This window comes from Diorhabda carinulata, chromosome X (assembly GCF_026250575.1).
Source record: "Diorhabda carinulata isolate Delta chromosome X, icDioCari1.1, whole genome shotgun sequence".
Taxonomy (NCBI): domain Eukaryota; kingdom Metazoa; phylum Arthropoda; class Insecta; order Coleoptera; family Chrysomelidae; genus Diorhabda; species Diorhabda carinulata.
Window position 1 is genome coordinate 46,685,608 of NC_079472.1, and position 17,984 is coordinate 46,703,591.

The following is a 17,984-nucleotide window of genomic DNA, read 5'->3' on the forward strand; positions in this document are numbered from 1 at the left end:
GCACCCAGGCGTAGTGCTCTGGAGTTCCTTAGTGTTTCGCACTTCAAGAGAATGTGGACAGAGTTTCTTCCTCTAAGCAACAAAATCTGCACGCCGCATTATAGTCTAGCGTCTTCAGGTGTTTGTTGAGGCAACAGTGCCCCGATAGGACTCCTGTTTCCAAAAATTGGTTTTGCTCCTATCTACCTTCTTTTCTATTGTTCTGTAGCTAATACCACAGAAGGATTCGGGTCCCATGAAGGGCTTGTCTGCCCCCATTTTAGCGAGCTTATCAGCTATTTCATTTTCCTTCGATAGATTCCATCCGGGAGCTTGACCTTAAGGATGAAAAAAACCATTTTCTTGTTCAATAAGATCGTGGCTTGACAATTGGAGACATTAATTTTTATTAATAACTTAGAAAATACTAAAATGACTGTTTTAATGTGGACTGTTTTCAATCACACCACCCTTAAATAAGTTCAGTCGTCTTCGAACATTATTTTTCTTATTGTGTATCTTCATAGTTTTTCGTGCTATTGTTTTCTTAGAGGGCTAGTTACAGTAAGACATATGTATTTTTGTAGATTCACGCTTCCTTTATTTTACCTACATCTAAATGAAATGATGTATTACCATAAATAAATTAAATTAAAGATGTATGTTATACTTCGGTGTGGGATCAAATTCGTAATATAATCTCTAAGTATTCGTAACGTTATTAACTTCCAGTTTTCCATTGTTATGCAGCTTTCCTCTGGCCATTCAGTATGCATTGTTCACTAATAATTTGGGAGAAAAATTAGATTGATAAATAATGTTATAGATCTATTTTATTAATAAATGATTCTTTCTGATTTTCCTTTCACTAATGTTAAACAAACAGGTACTGCCGGAATAAATTTAAACGTTTTTATTTTCAATCAATAATGTAACCACTTTCGTTATCAATAAAAAAATCAATTGGGTTGGCCACTTAATCAGCCATCCTATTATAAACAAAATGTGTATTAAGTAAACCAATGTATAAACATAAGCTTAACATTGTTTATATTGGAGAAACTAAGAATGTTTGTTGCTGACATAATAAACTATTGTTTGTGACCTGTTTACATTTTGCGACTAGTATTATAGAGACAATTTCCAACCCTTTTTGTTCGTTTACTGCAAAATTTGGAATGTGATGATAGTATATATACCGAGTATCTAGCAGCAGAGAAATTAGTAAACAATTTGATCTCATAGTGAACATATCTAGATACTGAAAAGAAAACCAATTGGTGTATTCAAATGAATTATATTTGTCAATAGTTAACTGTGTAAGTAGTAGTAAAGAGTTTAGTAATAAGTGTTAGTGAATAATTTAGTGTAGTCAGTATTGACTTTATTTGAGACACATTTGGAACATTACTATACTTCTCAATAAACGGAATATATAATGAGTCGTTTCTATATCTGACTAAAACACAAAATTTCCTTCAGGATGTTTTTTCTATATGAACTGCAGCATTCTAGATGTAACACACTCTTTTTCATATATTTTGGCGGCTACAGAATTTCCAAAAGGACAAATGTATGCCGAAGAACTATCGTTGGAAGATATCGCCAACATACCAACACAACATCAGGTTGAACTTTTTGTGTCTTTTGAAATACACTTTTGAATTCACTCACTTGCTTTTTTGACTAACATAAGTCTTATTCGCCGTTTCACTCCTGTTAAAAGTAAAATATGACTCTCGTCGATAATGATTTCCAAACCTTTAGCGTTGTCAGTGAGTTTATGTTTTGTTTTTGGTTCCATTTGTTGCGTTTTAGAATATTCGGGTGACGATTTTCTTGATTTTAGAACTACATTTTGTTCCTTTAGAATGTTGCTTACATTGCTTAGCGATTTTGTATTTCTGCCTATTTTTCTCAAGCTGACTCCCAGTTTTTGTGAGCCGCTTTAACCAAAGCTTTCCTCTACTTTTTTGGCATTTTTTTGATTTTCTGTCTGTTTCTGATTTTATTTCAATCGAAATACCTGTCGCAACACGCTGACAGATATAATGAATTATATTATTTGTCTGGATATTCCTATTCTTAGAAAATAATTAACCGTAAACGATTTCTTCAGATCTTGATTTCGTTCATAAAATTATGTAATCATTATACGTCGTTCGTCTCTTTTAGATTCTCCATAATTGAGACTAAACTTCTTACGGAGACGTAAGGTTTATACTTGGAACATTTGACAACTGCCAAATTACGACAAACAATTAATAACATTCTCAGTGAACGCCTACTTTACTTGCTGAGCTATCTAAAAATCTGAATTTTTTTGTTTCAACACCATTATGTTTGTATTCGTATTCTCCTCTAAACATACAGATACGCCTTCTTAGGATGTAAACCTGGTCTCGTAGGACTTTGTGGTAATTTATTTAAAGAGAGAAATTTCTTTTTGCGTTTTAAATCATTATATAGAATTCAATTTACGTTTACAGTAATGCAATGATTGAAAAATGGTTATGTACGGTGTCGTTAAAGCAAATACGTTGAATGATGAATCGATTGTTTTATTCTCTTTAAGCGGGTTGACTTTTACATTTAGCATAACTAATATTGTTGGTCTTCTTCATTAATAGAAATCAGATTATTAGGGAATGAACAAGTCACAAGAACACAGGAATGTCTTCGACACAACATAGATATGCACAATGTGCTGAGGAATGATATTCAAATATCGAGAAGCACAGAAACGATATTACTTTCCCTACTTCTTAATTAAGGATACTTCTTAATAGAAATTACACTATAAATATATTTGAAATATGTATGCTAGTAATAATGAGAGCAAATTGGGAAATATAGATAATATAATTGGCGATGCAGCGAAAACAACTTTTGAATTATTAACGGAAGAATCGGGAAAACGCTATCTGCACCACTCCTATCGATGCAATAAATATTCCAAAGCGTTATATATGGATTTTGTTTTATTAAGCACATGAATGTCTCGGAAATAATTCAGCACTCTGTTATCGTGAATATACAATATAATTTAAATTCGAAACTAACCGGACGGCACATTTTTTCCGGATAATTATTTGCAATTATATATATGCAGTTTTTGCTTTTTTAATAACTAAGCATCTAAATTCAGGATCTAATAGTTGGAAAAATCTATCTGCCAAACTTATTATCACTGTTTTTTTTTGTGACATAGGATGACATGAATTGAAGTTCAAATATCTTGAGGTTAAGCACAGGTTTTAGGTAAACTGTACTCGCAAAAACTCGTCCGAAATGAAATTTCAACCAAATCAGTGTTGAAATGAACTGGAACCAGAGAGAAAATTTGCCCTAAACTGGAGTCGGAAATCTTTTAAAATATTTATCTAAATCTGTAAACATCGTCACACTTATCTCGCTTTTTATTCTTTCCTCGTACAATTTCTGCTATTAATATGTTATTCTAAATTTCCTTAGTTCAACTAACAGGTTATATACTATGATTTTTGACAGTACAAACATATGAATAATTCTCATATTGGTCATATTCCATGACCTCGAGGTGGAATGAGGTTGTCAAAAATTAATCTTGTTTCTCGATAGGATAGTACACATTTCAAATTGTAACACTATTAGTATGACCTCAGTTTCAATTATGTCTTTCATTACAGCTGCTTTTGTTGATAATTTGCAACACGTTCTCCAGTTCAGAGTCCGTATGAACTCTAGTATCGGGGTTGACTTCAAAGTGGCCACATCCTTGCACCTTTCAATAGTATTTCTATTTAAGAACACTCGTACAAGAGACTAGCGGTAGTGAGCATATGGTGCAAGGCTCAAATACTCTAACGTCAGCTTCCATCTTGTTTTTTTTTTGTTTCTTGAACCATCTAGATATGTTATTTTCCTTAAATATTCCAGTGGCAGACATCCTTTTCATCTTTCTATCTGCTTAAAATCTTGGTGAAATGTACTTGATCAGAGAGGACCATGCCTTCTGCTTTACCAAATTTCCCATTTTCCTTAGATATTGTAAGTATGACCTATTTCTTCTTTGGCGTGAAAATTTAGAATCTGTAATCTGTAATCTCCAGTGTCCTAGTCGGGCAGTTCCTTACAACTCTAGAGATACTTACACAAGTAAGTCTTTGTATTTTATGAAGGGTTTTGCTCACATTACTGTTCGTTGAAAACGTAATTTATTTATGTATAGCTTTACTAGTAGAAATTTAAACGTGTTTATTCCAAAGAAGCTTACTGCCTAGGGTTATTTCCAAATATTCAACTTCACATTCTCCCTCTGTTTTCCTTTTCTAGATAAATTGGTTTTCCGTGTTATTGGTTGCGTTCATATTGAAACCCACAAGACAATTCTAAGTTCTTTCTATAAAGATTATGCCATTTGAAACTGTTCACTTACTACTATACTCCAAAGTCACGACATACATTCCTGAAAACGTCATCTTCACTGCCAATCGGCCAAAACCATCACTTTTCTTTCTTACAACTACAGAAAAAACACCTACCTAAAATTCAAACTAACCAAACATAACGTAATCTTATACTACTTCTGGTCTCGCGATATACCACCCACAAAATTCCTTAAATTTCTTATTTTCAGTTCAACAATTCTATAGTTGCCTTTATCCTAACTTTCAGAAACTACAAACATATAATGGGAAGTTACATTCCCGAAGACAGGTGAACCCAAATATAGCTGTTAATCAAGAGTTTGACGTACGATGGAAATGGACAAAAAACAATATTGAAAATCAATCATTCACTCACCTTTATGGTTGTTCTTAGTAATCGGCCAAATAATGAAAGACTTATTCAAATGCTATATTAAATATGTTATTAATGCAAAAGAAGACGTTATATTATCAATAAAACAGATACAAATGCTCTCACAGTTGCCTCGGTTTATTGAAAAAAACAAGAGAAAATTTTGCATTGACTTATGTGTTAATAGTTTTATTGTGAAGCAAAATATTAAAATTGAACACTACCGATTTATATATTCCATATAACCATGAAGAAAATCTAGAAGTTATTGATCAATAAACAGAGTCGACTGCCGCCAATTAAGCTCTCTATATCTTTTCAAATTACTTGAATTACCCTCGTATTCCGCTTGCGATTACGTGCATTGGAGAACAGAATACAAAGAGAAGACACTAACTTATTTAGATCAGTTAAGAACGTGACGCGCATGCTTATTAACGCAATATTGGAAACCTCGAATAATATTAACACCCAAAGTGCTCTATAATCGAGTCTGTGTTCATCCTAATTGTTATTATCTTAAGTGATAATGAACACATAGTTTAACAGTTAAGCGTTAGCGCTGATTTTACAATCTTTCCTTTTCATTGTCTCATGGAATCTTTGTATTTTAAGCGAGTACTAGTGTTTTGAATTCACCTACATTTGCATGCAGATTCGCATAATGAGAGGATTGAAGTTCGGTTGGTTTAAGTAATATTTGAACAAATCTGGAAGTTTAAATAGAAAAAAAAACAGATACAGCAATTTTATACGATAAAGTTTTAATGAGGCCAACGTCTCATTTTAAAATTTAAATTACATGGCATCGTCAATCAAATTTCTCAGGGTAACCAATTATAATTGTTTATTAACATAATATACTATCAATAAGTGATTTTTGCCGGTGGCTCGTTGCACTTCTGGCATACGAGTGAATCGATTTTAAACATTTTTATTTTGATTATTACAATCGGTGAGTGTCTTGAGAAAAACGCTTAGCGGCCCCAGCTTTCTCTAATGACTGATTAAAATCTATTAACGAGAATTAAGCATCGATTCTATCTCTCAGCGACTTGTACTCGTTTTTTTCGCCTCCTCCTCGTGACACACATCAAGGATTGCTTCATATGTGCATGTGAAGAACTGTTCTACGATTTCGAAAACAAACCAAGAATCTTGAAAAAGATCGAAGATTTGCCATTATCAGCAAAAAAGTACAAGATAGAATAGCTAAAATGTGTTCAAATGTAACATACTTGGAGGTGGAAGATCAACTTTTTCTACCTTATCACTTGCTATCAATGAGTCATGCGACATAAGAGACACTGTACAAGTTGCTCTTTTTATCAGATATATGTCTTTTCAAGATCCAAAAGAATAACTGGGATTGCTACCGCTTTTGGGACAAACTAGAAGGGAAGATATAGACATAGAGATTCATTTGAATAGAATTGTTTTAATAGCAACTGATCTAGTGTGAAGTAAAAAAAAATATATCAAGAAATTCTGAAGTTTAACTGCATAATACACTAAGAAGCGCATTGTTGAGGTTATGAATTTAGTTATCAGAAGTGTTACTAGCATCTTGTCCCTCTCTATACATTATAATGTGAGCTGTTGAAACGTTTTGCTTTGTGATTCAATTAAATAAATATATTCATAAATAAAAAAGGCATTAATCAACCTGAATTAAAGAGCTTCAAATGGTTGCAAAAATGTTATCTTATGATGGATATACAACAAAATCTAAAATTGTAAGGAAAGGGAAGCCCAGCCTGTGTTTTGGTGGAAGAATTCGTTTGTTTTGAAGAAAAATTAATCCTTTTTGCAGAAGATATACATACCAGTGCAATTGTTGACACGATTTATTTCATTACACTAAAAAAAATTAGAGATGAATTTGCTGACACATTGAGCAATTCAAAATCAACAAAACCACTCTAGCATTCATAGTAAAGTACAGCTTTGTGGAGAGCAAAATTTACAGTGCTGAAAGGCAAATTAGAAGTGTTAGAGTCCAGAAATGTATGTACGTAACGCAGCAAAAGTAGAGAGCTCTAAGAAAAATACCGCGAGTTGGGGCTCTTATATTCGACGCATGGAATAGTCTTCCAGATTGCTACAGTGAGGTGAAGAAGTTGGCATTGGAGTACTGACTATATTTAGATCGATATATTGGTGCGAACAAACGTGCTCTTGCATGAATATAATTAAAAGTGAAGTAAGAAGCCAATTAACAAATGAAAATCTAGAGTTACGTTTGAAACTTAAAATAACAAGTTACGAGCCAAATTTATACAAACTTTCTATAACTATGGAAAGTCAACGCTCCCATTGAATTTATTGGCTCAAATGTATGTTATTGTTTTTGTTTTTTATTTAAAAATACGTTCTTTAGTCAAATTTGAATTTTCGACTCGAATAACGATGCAAAGCCATCGTTCCCATTGAATTTGTTTGCCCAATTGTTTGTTATTAGTACATATATAAGTACAAATTTGGGTTGTAAGTAAATGTTTTATTTTTTTTACTGAAATGATAGGTAATTAGCTCATAATTCCATATAAAAATGTATATATATATATATATATATTATCTAGTTTAATGTGAAAAATGGGTGAAGATTATTTTTTTCGCCAAAAAACTTTAATTTATGCGATTACTACTAACAAAAAGACTTTTGTGGCACTTTAAAAAATTTAAAATTTTGTAAATTTTAATTTTTGGTTCTCCTGACTCCAAAGGTTGCACTGGGATAGGTAATAGAATAAAATAATTGAAATTAACTCATTTTTGAGAGCTTTGCAGCAATGCAGCGCTTACACACAACCACCCCTGCCTGCTACTTGAATATTTTGAACCTATTCTTACTTTCAATTTCGTTCAATATCATGCATCAAAAAAAAACACTCGATACGATATCGATTTGAATTCATATGAAATTTTTGGCATATACAGGAATTATTATCATCACAGTTGAATAGTCTCAATGCCAATATTGTGATGAATGAATATCCTTAATCTTTTTCATCCTTAAATCTTTAAATTATCGAGGAAATTTAGTATTACAGTGACTTAACCCTTACAATGCGAAGCTTCGATAACACCTCCGTGAATCAATGCGGAATTATATATAAGGAAGAAAAATTACTTCAGAGTTTCCGAAGCGGAGCACCAACTTTCGAGTTTCCTAGGTTAATGCCGACTTTTTTTATTCGCTAACATAAACATTTTCAGATAAGAGATAAAGTACACAATTCGAAATACCCTCCAAATATGTGAATCTATAAATAACGACGCGGTGGAAACCCAAGAAAATTCTCGACACATAGTAAATATTTCCACTATATTAAACGCTTTTAAATGGTGTATTTATCTTTCTGTCATGACATCCTGCGCGACTCTCCGCCTTCGTTTCTATATAAAGTTTGCTTTTGTGATTCCTCCTCTCCCGTTTCCTTTTCTTACCAAGTTCCCGTTACGGGATTTTCGATGCGATACTATAGCATTTTTGAAAATATTCGCTTTTTTTCAATGCACAAAACGAAACTGATATTTCGAAACGTTCACAGTTGACAATATTCTCAAATATACCATTCTTGATACGAAAATTCAAGAGAATATCAAGATAGATCGACAAATTGAATCCACTTTTTCATTAAAAAATATAGAAACTTCACAGAAACATAGACAAGGAGCTCATACATAACCAGTAAACGCTGTAACAACTATGTGCAGTCTTGAATCGAATAAAAACAACTTATATTGGCTTTAAACCAGCTTTAAAATTAAATGATGAGATTTTTATTAAATATAAATTTCATGTGTCAGTGTCATGACTTGAGCTTTGCAAATAAAGAAAAAGCTTTTTTCCAATATATATATATATATATATATATATATATATATATATATATATATATATATATACTGTGCCTTAGTATAATGATTTGAATTGATTATTTGAATGAATTACTCTATTGGGATGTGGGAGAGATACATATGCAAAACGTACGTTATCCTTAGTTTCCCCAAAAGGAAATAAAATTATTTTTATTATACATATTTACATATTCAGACAAATAGATCACTTAATATTCAGTCGATGTAGCATGAAATGTGACGGGCAACGAAGTAGGACTAAACATTTTCAATTGGCAAGTTATTGGGGTAAATTCAGGAGATACGCCATCCAACTCTATTCGCAAGACAAATCTGTTACTGTGAATAACAATGGATCTGGTCAGGAGTATTTGCAAATTGTATATATAGGTAATTTTTTTTTAAAGAAGTCGCTACGACTCATTCACATGTCGATATCTGTTAGTGGCGATCTGACAATATTGTGTTATGCAAGACCGATTTGTTTATCACTTTATCAGTCCGAGTTTCAACGCCGTACATCTAACACATTGTCAATAACAGCGTTATCAATGAAATTGTATGCTGCTACTAAAATAGAAACTTAGAGCAACTTTGTGTCAGTTTTGTGTTGAGGAATAGCCGTGAGAGAAATATAGAAGTTAAATACTTCCACGGTACATAAGATCAAAAGACCACGTAGAGAACAGAGTGAACAGAAGATGAAATCAACTGTATCATCAATAACAAATACCTATAAGCTATCCTGGACGTAGAGGAGATGTCCAAGGTGCACGACGATTATTTAGTATATTACGTAAAGAAGAACTCATCTGAACACGATTCCAACTAATTCTGAAGATTAACCTTCTTGTATATCATCTGAATAATGTTTAAGAACCCACTTCAATATTTAGTTGTGGAATTTGACGGAAAACCACGTCAGGTATTCATGATGGTCGAGAAAACTACTGCAAGCAAAATAGGAGAAAAGAATGTCAATTTAGTAGAGGTTTGCTCATCCGTAGAAGTAGAATATAGAGTAGGAATTGTTTCAGCAAATAGATCCACTATTAAAGGGTTTTTTTGTCATAATAAGTCATATCCAAAGAGAAGTTGTAGAATGAACTACCCTGAATCAAAGGAGATAGCCCGACACTTCCGTAAAATTCCCTGGGAGTAAAAAAGGAAGTGAATAACAAAGACGACTGTCATTCCTAACGAATGAAATAGGGGGTAGGAAAAGAACCGATTTTTTGAGTTTTTAATAAATTGAATTATAATGTGGCCAGTGCGACTTTTGGCATTTTTCTTATAAACTTTTGAATTTTAGTATTTTTTTAGCGAAAAACGGAAAAGCGAAATATTTTTAAAAAACGATATCAACAAAATGGGATGAAAATATCATTTGTAAATATGTACAGTTGTACCTCTACTTGTCAATTTGAACTAGCTACTACAAATAACATTTGTGTTACATTCAAACTTAAATTAATTATCTTTTCGTGGATATGTGTGTTCCTATCGATAAAATCAACTACCGAATGTTAGTAAATCCAATATGCAAACGATAATAAACATGTAACGCGAGTTCGGATCAAAGGTAAACATGATTACCTAATGTAAACTGCGAAGTATCCATTTCCTGTCGACTACGACAGAGATCAGGACTCTAAATACACACGTACATACCTGTGTGTTTGAGATGGTTGATCATAACTGCATTTTCCTTTGTTGATATACAGCGGTTGCATTACTGGATGTGACAGTTGTGAAATATCATTTAATCCGAGAAGATAATTCGACGTTTTTGTTTAGAACAAGGAAAGAAGGAGGGAATAGTATATATACTATAGTAACCAAATTTTGACTAAAAAAGTCAGAAACCGTCTTAAAAGTTACTTCTGAATAGTTTCAAGTTTAATCATAAGTTAAGGCATTGGGTTTTCAACGCTTTTGAACCACGCTGAAAATACAGAAATATGTTTGGAAATAGTTTTCGGCATTATGTGACGAATGAGTATAATAATTTCTCAAGGAGACTTCGATTGATATGAAGAGAAATAGTGACACGTTATGAAAACAATTTGTAATATTTATGCGAGGCTTCTGTAGAAAAATAATTTTCAAATTTTCCATTAGAAAATAAACTTATTAAAACATAGTTCTTTTGGAAAACTATGACGCTGGATGGCATACCAAAAAAAATCAACCAAATATCTGCTAACGTGTTCGAGTGGCGTGGCAAAGGAATCATATACCTAGTAGGATTTTTCAAGAACAAAGTCGATATTTATGGTAAATTTACAGATCGTATTAAATACAACACATTCTACCAAACTTTACAGCGATGAGAAAACCTTACTGCTGTATACAGTACAGTGTTCAGTGCATCTACTGCAGAAGATACTAAATAAAAGAACATCAGAAAACAAAATCGTTCGTTCTTAAATCCAATTTCGAAAGAAGACAGGTACAAAAATTGTCCAATATGTATTAACCAATTCAGTAAATGGACACAGTATTAGATTTCATATTCAGAAGGTAAACATAACAAATTTTCACTACAAGGAAATGTACTAGGACCTATGCTATATTTACATTCCAGAGCTAGAAAACAACACCATAGCAAACTTCATGTCATTCTAGTCGTAGGAAGGAGAAATTAAGAAGTGATTAAAAAGCCAAATACAGCTGTCCAACTTATTTAGAACTGGATGAAGAGTTGCACAATTAAACTAAATGAAACTTAGTCAGTTAGGATAAATCATATTCCAGTCAGAATAAATTATAACTTGTTTACACACTTAAACACAGCAAAATACTTACCTTAGATGCCAAACTTGGACTAAAATATAGAAACTTGGACTAAAATATAGAAAAATATACTAGAAAAGCTCATTGAGTTAGTTCTTTATTAGCAGAGCAGAGGATGTATGTGCATATTAAAATTCAGTGCAATCCATACTACAAATCTAAGTTCCAAGTTCCAAACTCTATTAAGTCAGAATTAAATTGTTCATTGGTCACTGTTAACTAGATTGTGATTAACTAAATGCCTTATAGCTGATTGGTAATATTAAAAAAAGTTATTCAAATTACTGAAAATTCTTCCACTGAGTCTCACAAGCTATACCTAAAGTTAAGTATTGAATGTCTTCTTAACAACGTCGGAAAAGAGAAAGAAAAATAATCGATTATTTTCTTTCGTGATAAAACTATCTAATCTCTCGTTGCAATTAAATTTGTAGCCCAGTTGCTGGTCACTAGTACAAGATATAAGCAAAAAGGCTGAAAATTTTTTAAAAGTACTTTGAAGTAGGCCAATTAATATAAGAGATCTATCGATTTTTCAAAGTCGAAATCATTTTGATTTTTAAAATTTCCCATTATTTAGTCTGAATGTTAGTACAGAATTCAGTGGGATCAAGTGACCTAATATTTATAAAAATTCTCCCCAACCCTTAAATGAGTCAAGTGACGATGAATAAAATATTATAACATAAGAAGAAATTTTAATATGTATTGATATTTTCCATATTACCTACAATAAAAAAAAATAATAAAAAATTTTTTCCAAAATTTCTTCAAAAACAAGAAATATTCATTATTACCAAATGTAATTTTATAATTTAATGAAAATTGATAATTTTGTCGTCTATAGGACATAGTTATAAGCTAAGAAAAGCGACTTGATATTTTTACGAATTTTTTCCGTGAAAACTATAGGTTTTACAAAAAAGGGATCTTTTTTATCGAGAGAAACTTACTATAGAACGTGTTTTTTTTATATATTCACCACCGTACTTTTAAGAAAAAATCAACTTTTTTGCTTATATCTTATTCTTTTGATGAAAAATTTCCTCCACCGACTGAGTTATTGTCAATTTGTATGAGTAATTTAAATTAAATTACAATAGGAAAAAACGATTAGTGTTTGGATACAAATTTTCAGAAAATAGTTCTATAAAACGATCTTCACTCCAACTTACACGTTGAGTTTTAGAGGATGTCGAGTGGGTGTTTCGTAGAATAATTGTTATTACTGTCACTGCAATACCACCGAATATAAGGTTGGACCGTTTTCTCTAGATCATTCTTAATAATTGAAGAACAAAACTAGTTTACTGATACAATTCTTTAATGCATGAATGGTATATTACACTACAAGGGCAAAAAGTTAAATTTTCGGCCCTGCTCGTCATGATGAGCAAGATAGAGATTTTAAATTTTGGCCCGGGTAGTGTATACGATTTTTCTTCATAGCCGGTCGAATGTACGTTATTAATTTAACTTTTTATGACAATAATAATTATTTATTAAGGTTAGAGGTAGCAATACTAATGACAACAATTAACAATTTGTCATAGTAACAGAATAAATAGTCCCTAGTTACGAGTGTAATCACGCATGAGAAATGTTTTCCTCCCGCTGTTATGGAGAACGTGCGTGTACTTTCTACAGGGAGTAAATGTTCAACTTTCTTCCCAGCTACTAGGGACGAGAGAACGTACTTTCGACCGAGGTTTGAAGAAAAAATAATTTGATGTATATGACAACAACAAATTTTGGTTTGGTGTTATCTTTGATAACCTTTAACGTTAAGTTTTATCTTCTTTTCATATTCATTATAATTTTTGATTCATATAAATTCTTCTAATGCATTTTCTAGTTATTTTCCATTATTTTCTGTTATAATGTCAAATTAATCTTTTTCTGATATTTACCCTCACATATTCCATTTCTTGATTTCTAATTCAAATTTTTATTTTGATTAACAATATCTGGTTTCATAGTTACAAGTTTTTTAGTAACTTCATCTCCCAGATTTTTCATATTTGTAATCCATGCTTTCCATTTCAATTTTTTTTCATAATTTCATATTTATATACATATTTTCACTTCTATTGTTTTTCGAATATCTCATGTATCATTTGCATTACTCTTGATACTTGAAAATTTTAGCTTCATCCTCTTTTTTTGTATAGTTTGAAGTCGTCGAGTATTTTTAACATTTTGTCAAATTCATTAAAATTTTTGATTTGTATTAATCCTTCCTTTTTTTTCATTCATTTTTGTTTGTCTTTCATTTATATTATATTGTCGTATTAAACTTTTCTTGTGATCTATTCATTATTCTTTTCAATTTCCCTCGCCTTCTCCTAGTATATCTTTTGTTTTTCTCTTGATACTTTGAAAATTAAACCTTATTTTCTCCAATGTTTCCATCTAGTTTGATAAAGTCGATTTTTATCAATTTCTTCTTTTCTGTCCTAATGTCGTTTTTCTCTTCAAATGTAACATGTTCTTGTATCTATTATCATAGTTTACATGTCTCTTTTCCACTATTGTCCAAACTTCTCTTAGTTTTTATATCATCTTCCCCATTTTCCCCTATAATTTTCATATTTATATGGAATATGGAATTTAGGAATGACATCTTTCTAATCTAGTGGCAATAATTCTCTTTATGTTCCTACCTACATAGTTGATAGACAGTGTCTTACAACAGCAATTTTAACAAAACAACAACAGAATTTACCGAACGTCTAATTTCAAATTCGCGAAGGGTGTAAATTCACAATTAGCTTCATGTGTTCAAAGTCAAGACAGCACAAAATGTATTAGGGTGAAATGCCTAGATACCTACTTGACATGCCCTTACCGGAAATGGTTTATACGGAATGTCCTAACAAGATTTGCTGATACTATGAAAAGGTACATTTCAATGCATTGTTCATGGTTTCGACTTAACGGATATTTTAGAAGGAACATTTGTACATTTTTTGTGAGAAAATGAACTACTCCTTTGATCTTCAAACATGATTGAACATATTTGGATGTACTCTTTTATAGGAAGCGTAACTGTAGTCATCATTTTAAAGTAGATTTTGATATAACTGAAGATAGGTAGAAAGTTTACCGTATCTGAGATGAACCATATTTGTTATCATTATTTTTTTAATTATATCGTTCAATAAACCGATTGTGGATATTTAATACCGTTGGAAAATTCCAGTATTTTTACCATATCTTTGAAAACAAGTTTAAGATTTCCACCAACTCTGTATTTTATCAAACAATTTTTCAAATCTTCGTAATTAGTAGGAGGCGTGTGGACGTTCTGTATATTGTTATTTGACATACGTTAGGCAAATCGTTTAAATTGTTAAAGCAGTACAATTCTTGAATTTCTATCTCTTTTCGTACCCACATTTCCACAGTTTGACTGCCAGAAGTATGGGAACGTCTTGTGGTCTTGACTTCCACTTTCGTAAGTAACACTCTGAATACCAAGTCTGAGTTGAGACGGAATGGAAATTCTTGTAATTACTATATAGTATGCTACAAATATACTCTCATATCTGCAATTGACTGATTTTGACGATGTACAAGTACTATTTCGTTGAATGAGGATTAGTTATAAAAAATGTGTACAATTTCACTGTCGAAATCGAGTATAAAAGATGAACCTCAACTAAATTATTAACTATTATATAAATATACTCCAGTGTAGTATAGTTGCAGCAATGATCTAGGCGATTAAGAATGTTAATGATTCTTCTATTAATTGCAAGACTTTTAACAGTTATAACAAGAGTTATATGTTTTGATGGTTTTAATATTACCATTAGTCACACAAAAAATATTATCAGAAACGAATGAATTCCTTAAAAGATTACAGTTTACACCTTTTCTACGACGAATATCTTTGTATCGAATCAATACCTTAAAAAATCGAACTATTTTTTGGTACATTCACCATTGATTAAATCACTTGACTTAATTTTTAATTGTTCATTTTAAAAATGGCGTTCCACAAGACTAATTCTACTTGCTACTATTAATAAGCTGATTATCGAGTTTCATCAAATCATTATCCTCTATGAACTACGATCATTATACATTTTTTGTAATGATTTTTTGAAATGTTTTGTTTCTATATTTACCACACTTTCCGGCTCAATAATTGTATTAGAAGTGTCAATGTCTTGGATTTAACTTCTCTATATGAATTTGTAGAAGTATCATCTGGCAGGGTTTTGCTAACAGCTACTGCAGTATTTGATATCGAAATAACAGCAACGATACACCAATGTGACTAAGCTAATGCCATCTTGAGTACGTCTATCTCGCTTGCGAAACTAACACACAATTTTCTGTACTCTTCCAACATGCTCAAAAAATTTTCACTTTTAGATCGATCTAGTTGAAGGTTCAACAATTATTGTTTGGCAAATTAGTTTTAGGATTTTAGATACTCCAATAATATCATAAAAATTTCAGCCATACTAAATATTGGGTAGCCCAAAAAACAGCCAATTTATTTCACTATTTTAAGTTTTTTGCTTGTAGCTGTAAAACGGTACGTCGAACAGAAAATATTATTCTATTCGAAAATACAGATAACTCAATTTTGCATCGATTGACATATAAAACTTCAAATTCAGTTTCGTTTTATACCCGAAACCGAATGTTAAAAATGAAAAAAAAAATTGTATGTTGGTGCAAATATAAATTCTGCGGCTTTCCAAGACCACATGTTTTGTAAAACAGATACTCCTATTTAAAATACACGTGAAATAAAAATGTGGAGAATAAAATTCTACTAATATAACTGCCTAAGTTTTTTATTTCGGTCAATTTTGAAACATTACATTTTGCGTCTATTTAGAGTTTGTTTTTTTTTACTTTCAGAATTGTGCGAGTGAAAAAACGCCTCGAACAAAAAAAATCTATTTTCAGTGATTTCCTCTCAAATAAAAATTTTATTGATGATAGCTTATATGTAGATATGAATAAATAAATAAGTCAGCTGGCTATTTCTCGGTGGAAAAACCGTCAGCTGACCAGGTTTTCCTCGACTCACTGCTAGCTGACTTTTTTTAAATACATTTATCACATCAGTATATTAACAATTTTTCAGCTGAGAGGAAATGACTGTATCTCTTTTTTTTGTTATGAGTGGGAGGTTACTGCTGCCTATCTCACCCACCGAGCCGCAGCTGACGTTCACTAGGCTCTACTTCATAACTCTCTGATGCATATCACCAATTATTTTACGAAAGGAAATAATTAACCAAATTTTCACCTGGCTCCCGGACTATTATGTTCATTTACTTCTTAACTATGTTTTCATAAACTAAATCCATTTTTTTATAATTTTAACTTTAACACCTTATAGTTAATATCCGTTCAACTCTACTCATTAGCAGATTTTCCACCTAAATATTAGAAAGTAATCATTCCTTTACATTTATGAACCTATATACAATATACTTTTTTAACTCTGCCATTATCAAAATCTATTGTTTAAATCAATTTTTGTAGACCGATTGAATCGAAATTTAATGCAAAAATTTTAATTAATTATTCCCCTTTTCGCGTTTTCGGTTTCTAATGCCGAAAAATTAGAACTCTGGTGGCAAATACTTGTAAAATACATCATCATGACACATTAGTTTAGATGGCCAAATATACGTGGTTAGATCACACCATATTCAAATCTCTATGGCTACAGCGATCAATCATGTGTGTATGTTGTATACCTTATGCAGTCATCGGAAAAATGGAGGGATATTCAGGATACGAAGGGTACAATGAAAGAACACGACATTGTTTGTGACAAGGGCGTATAACACTTATCAGGAATTTTAAATGATAAATGATTTAGATAAAAAATATGGTAGAGGAAGAAAAACTTGATAAAACTTCAGATATTGTTGGAATTATAGAAAAAATATTTTCATTAAATTGTGTACAGCATTTCTTCTGGCTTAATAAACAGAATACAAATATTTAGAATACAACCACCAAAACTTCTCATCATTGATTATCTATATAATATTTTGAGAAAGCTTTTGAAACATTATTGATGACTTTATTTGACGTTATAAGTTATGGTACGAGATCCGGCTGCAGGATTAGTGCGCTCATCAGTTTTTTGCTAAAACCCATATTTTTATAATTAGGAGAATATATATCTACCAAGTTGCCTATCGAAATTTCAATTAAATTATTTTTTGGAAAAAATTCCGTTCACTGGATGGTATATAAAATCTCGTCTACATTACAGCAATTTATATGAAGATTCTAAAAAATTACGGTTGTCGTTGCGTACTTGACCGGAAATCCTTGCAGCTAGGTGTAAACAGGTATGATTTCGATACATTCATACGTCCATAACGTACATTTGTTTATCTATGAAACTAATTTTTTCTAAAGAATCCAGAAATCTTCTAAGCAGTTGGGAGTCAACTATAAGGTCATTAAAGTGACGTTGAATTCTGTCTTTCAATTCTTTAGGTGAATTTACCTCTGCATCATGAACTTTTTCTTTAAGATACGACTAAACTTTCTAATCCAAGGGATTCAAATCG

The 17,984-nt window shown here is 31.5% G+C and overlaps 1 protein-coding gene across 3 annotated transcripts in view; it reads right to left on the reverse strand.

The window, feature by feature from the left end:
* The window catches only part of LOC130900481 (semaphorin-2A), a 1,226,238-nt gene that overhangs the window by 215,488 nt on the left and 992,766 nt on the right, over nt 1-17,984 (reverse strand). The gene's annotated exons all lie outside the window — the stretch shown is intronic.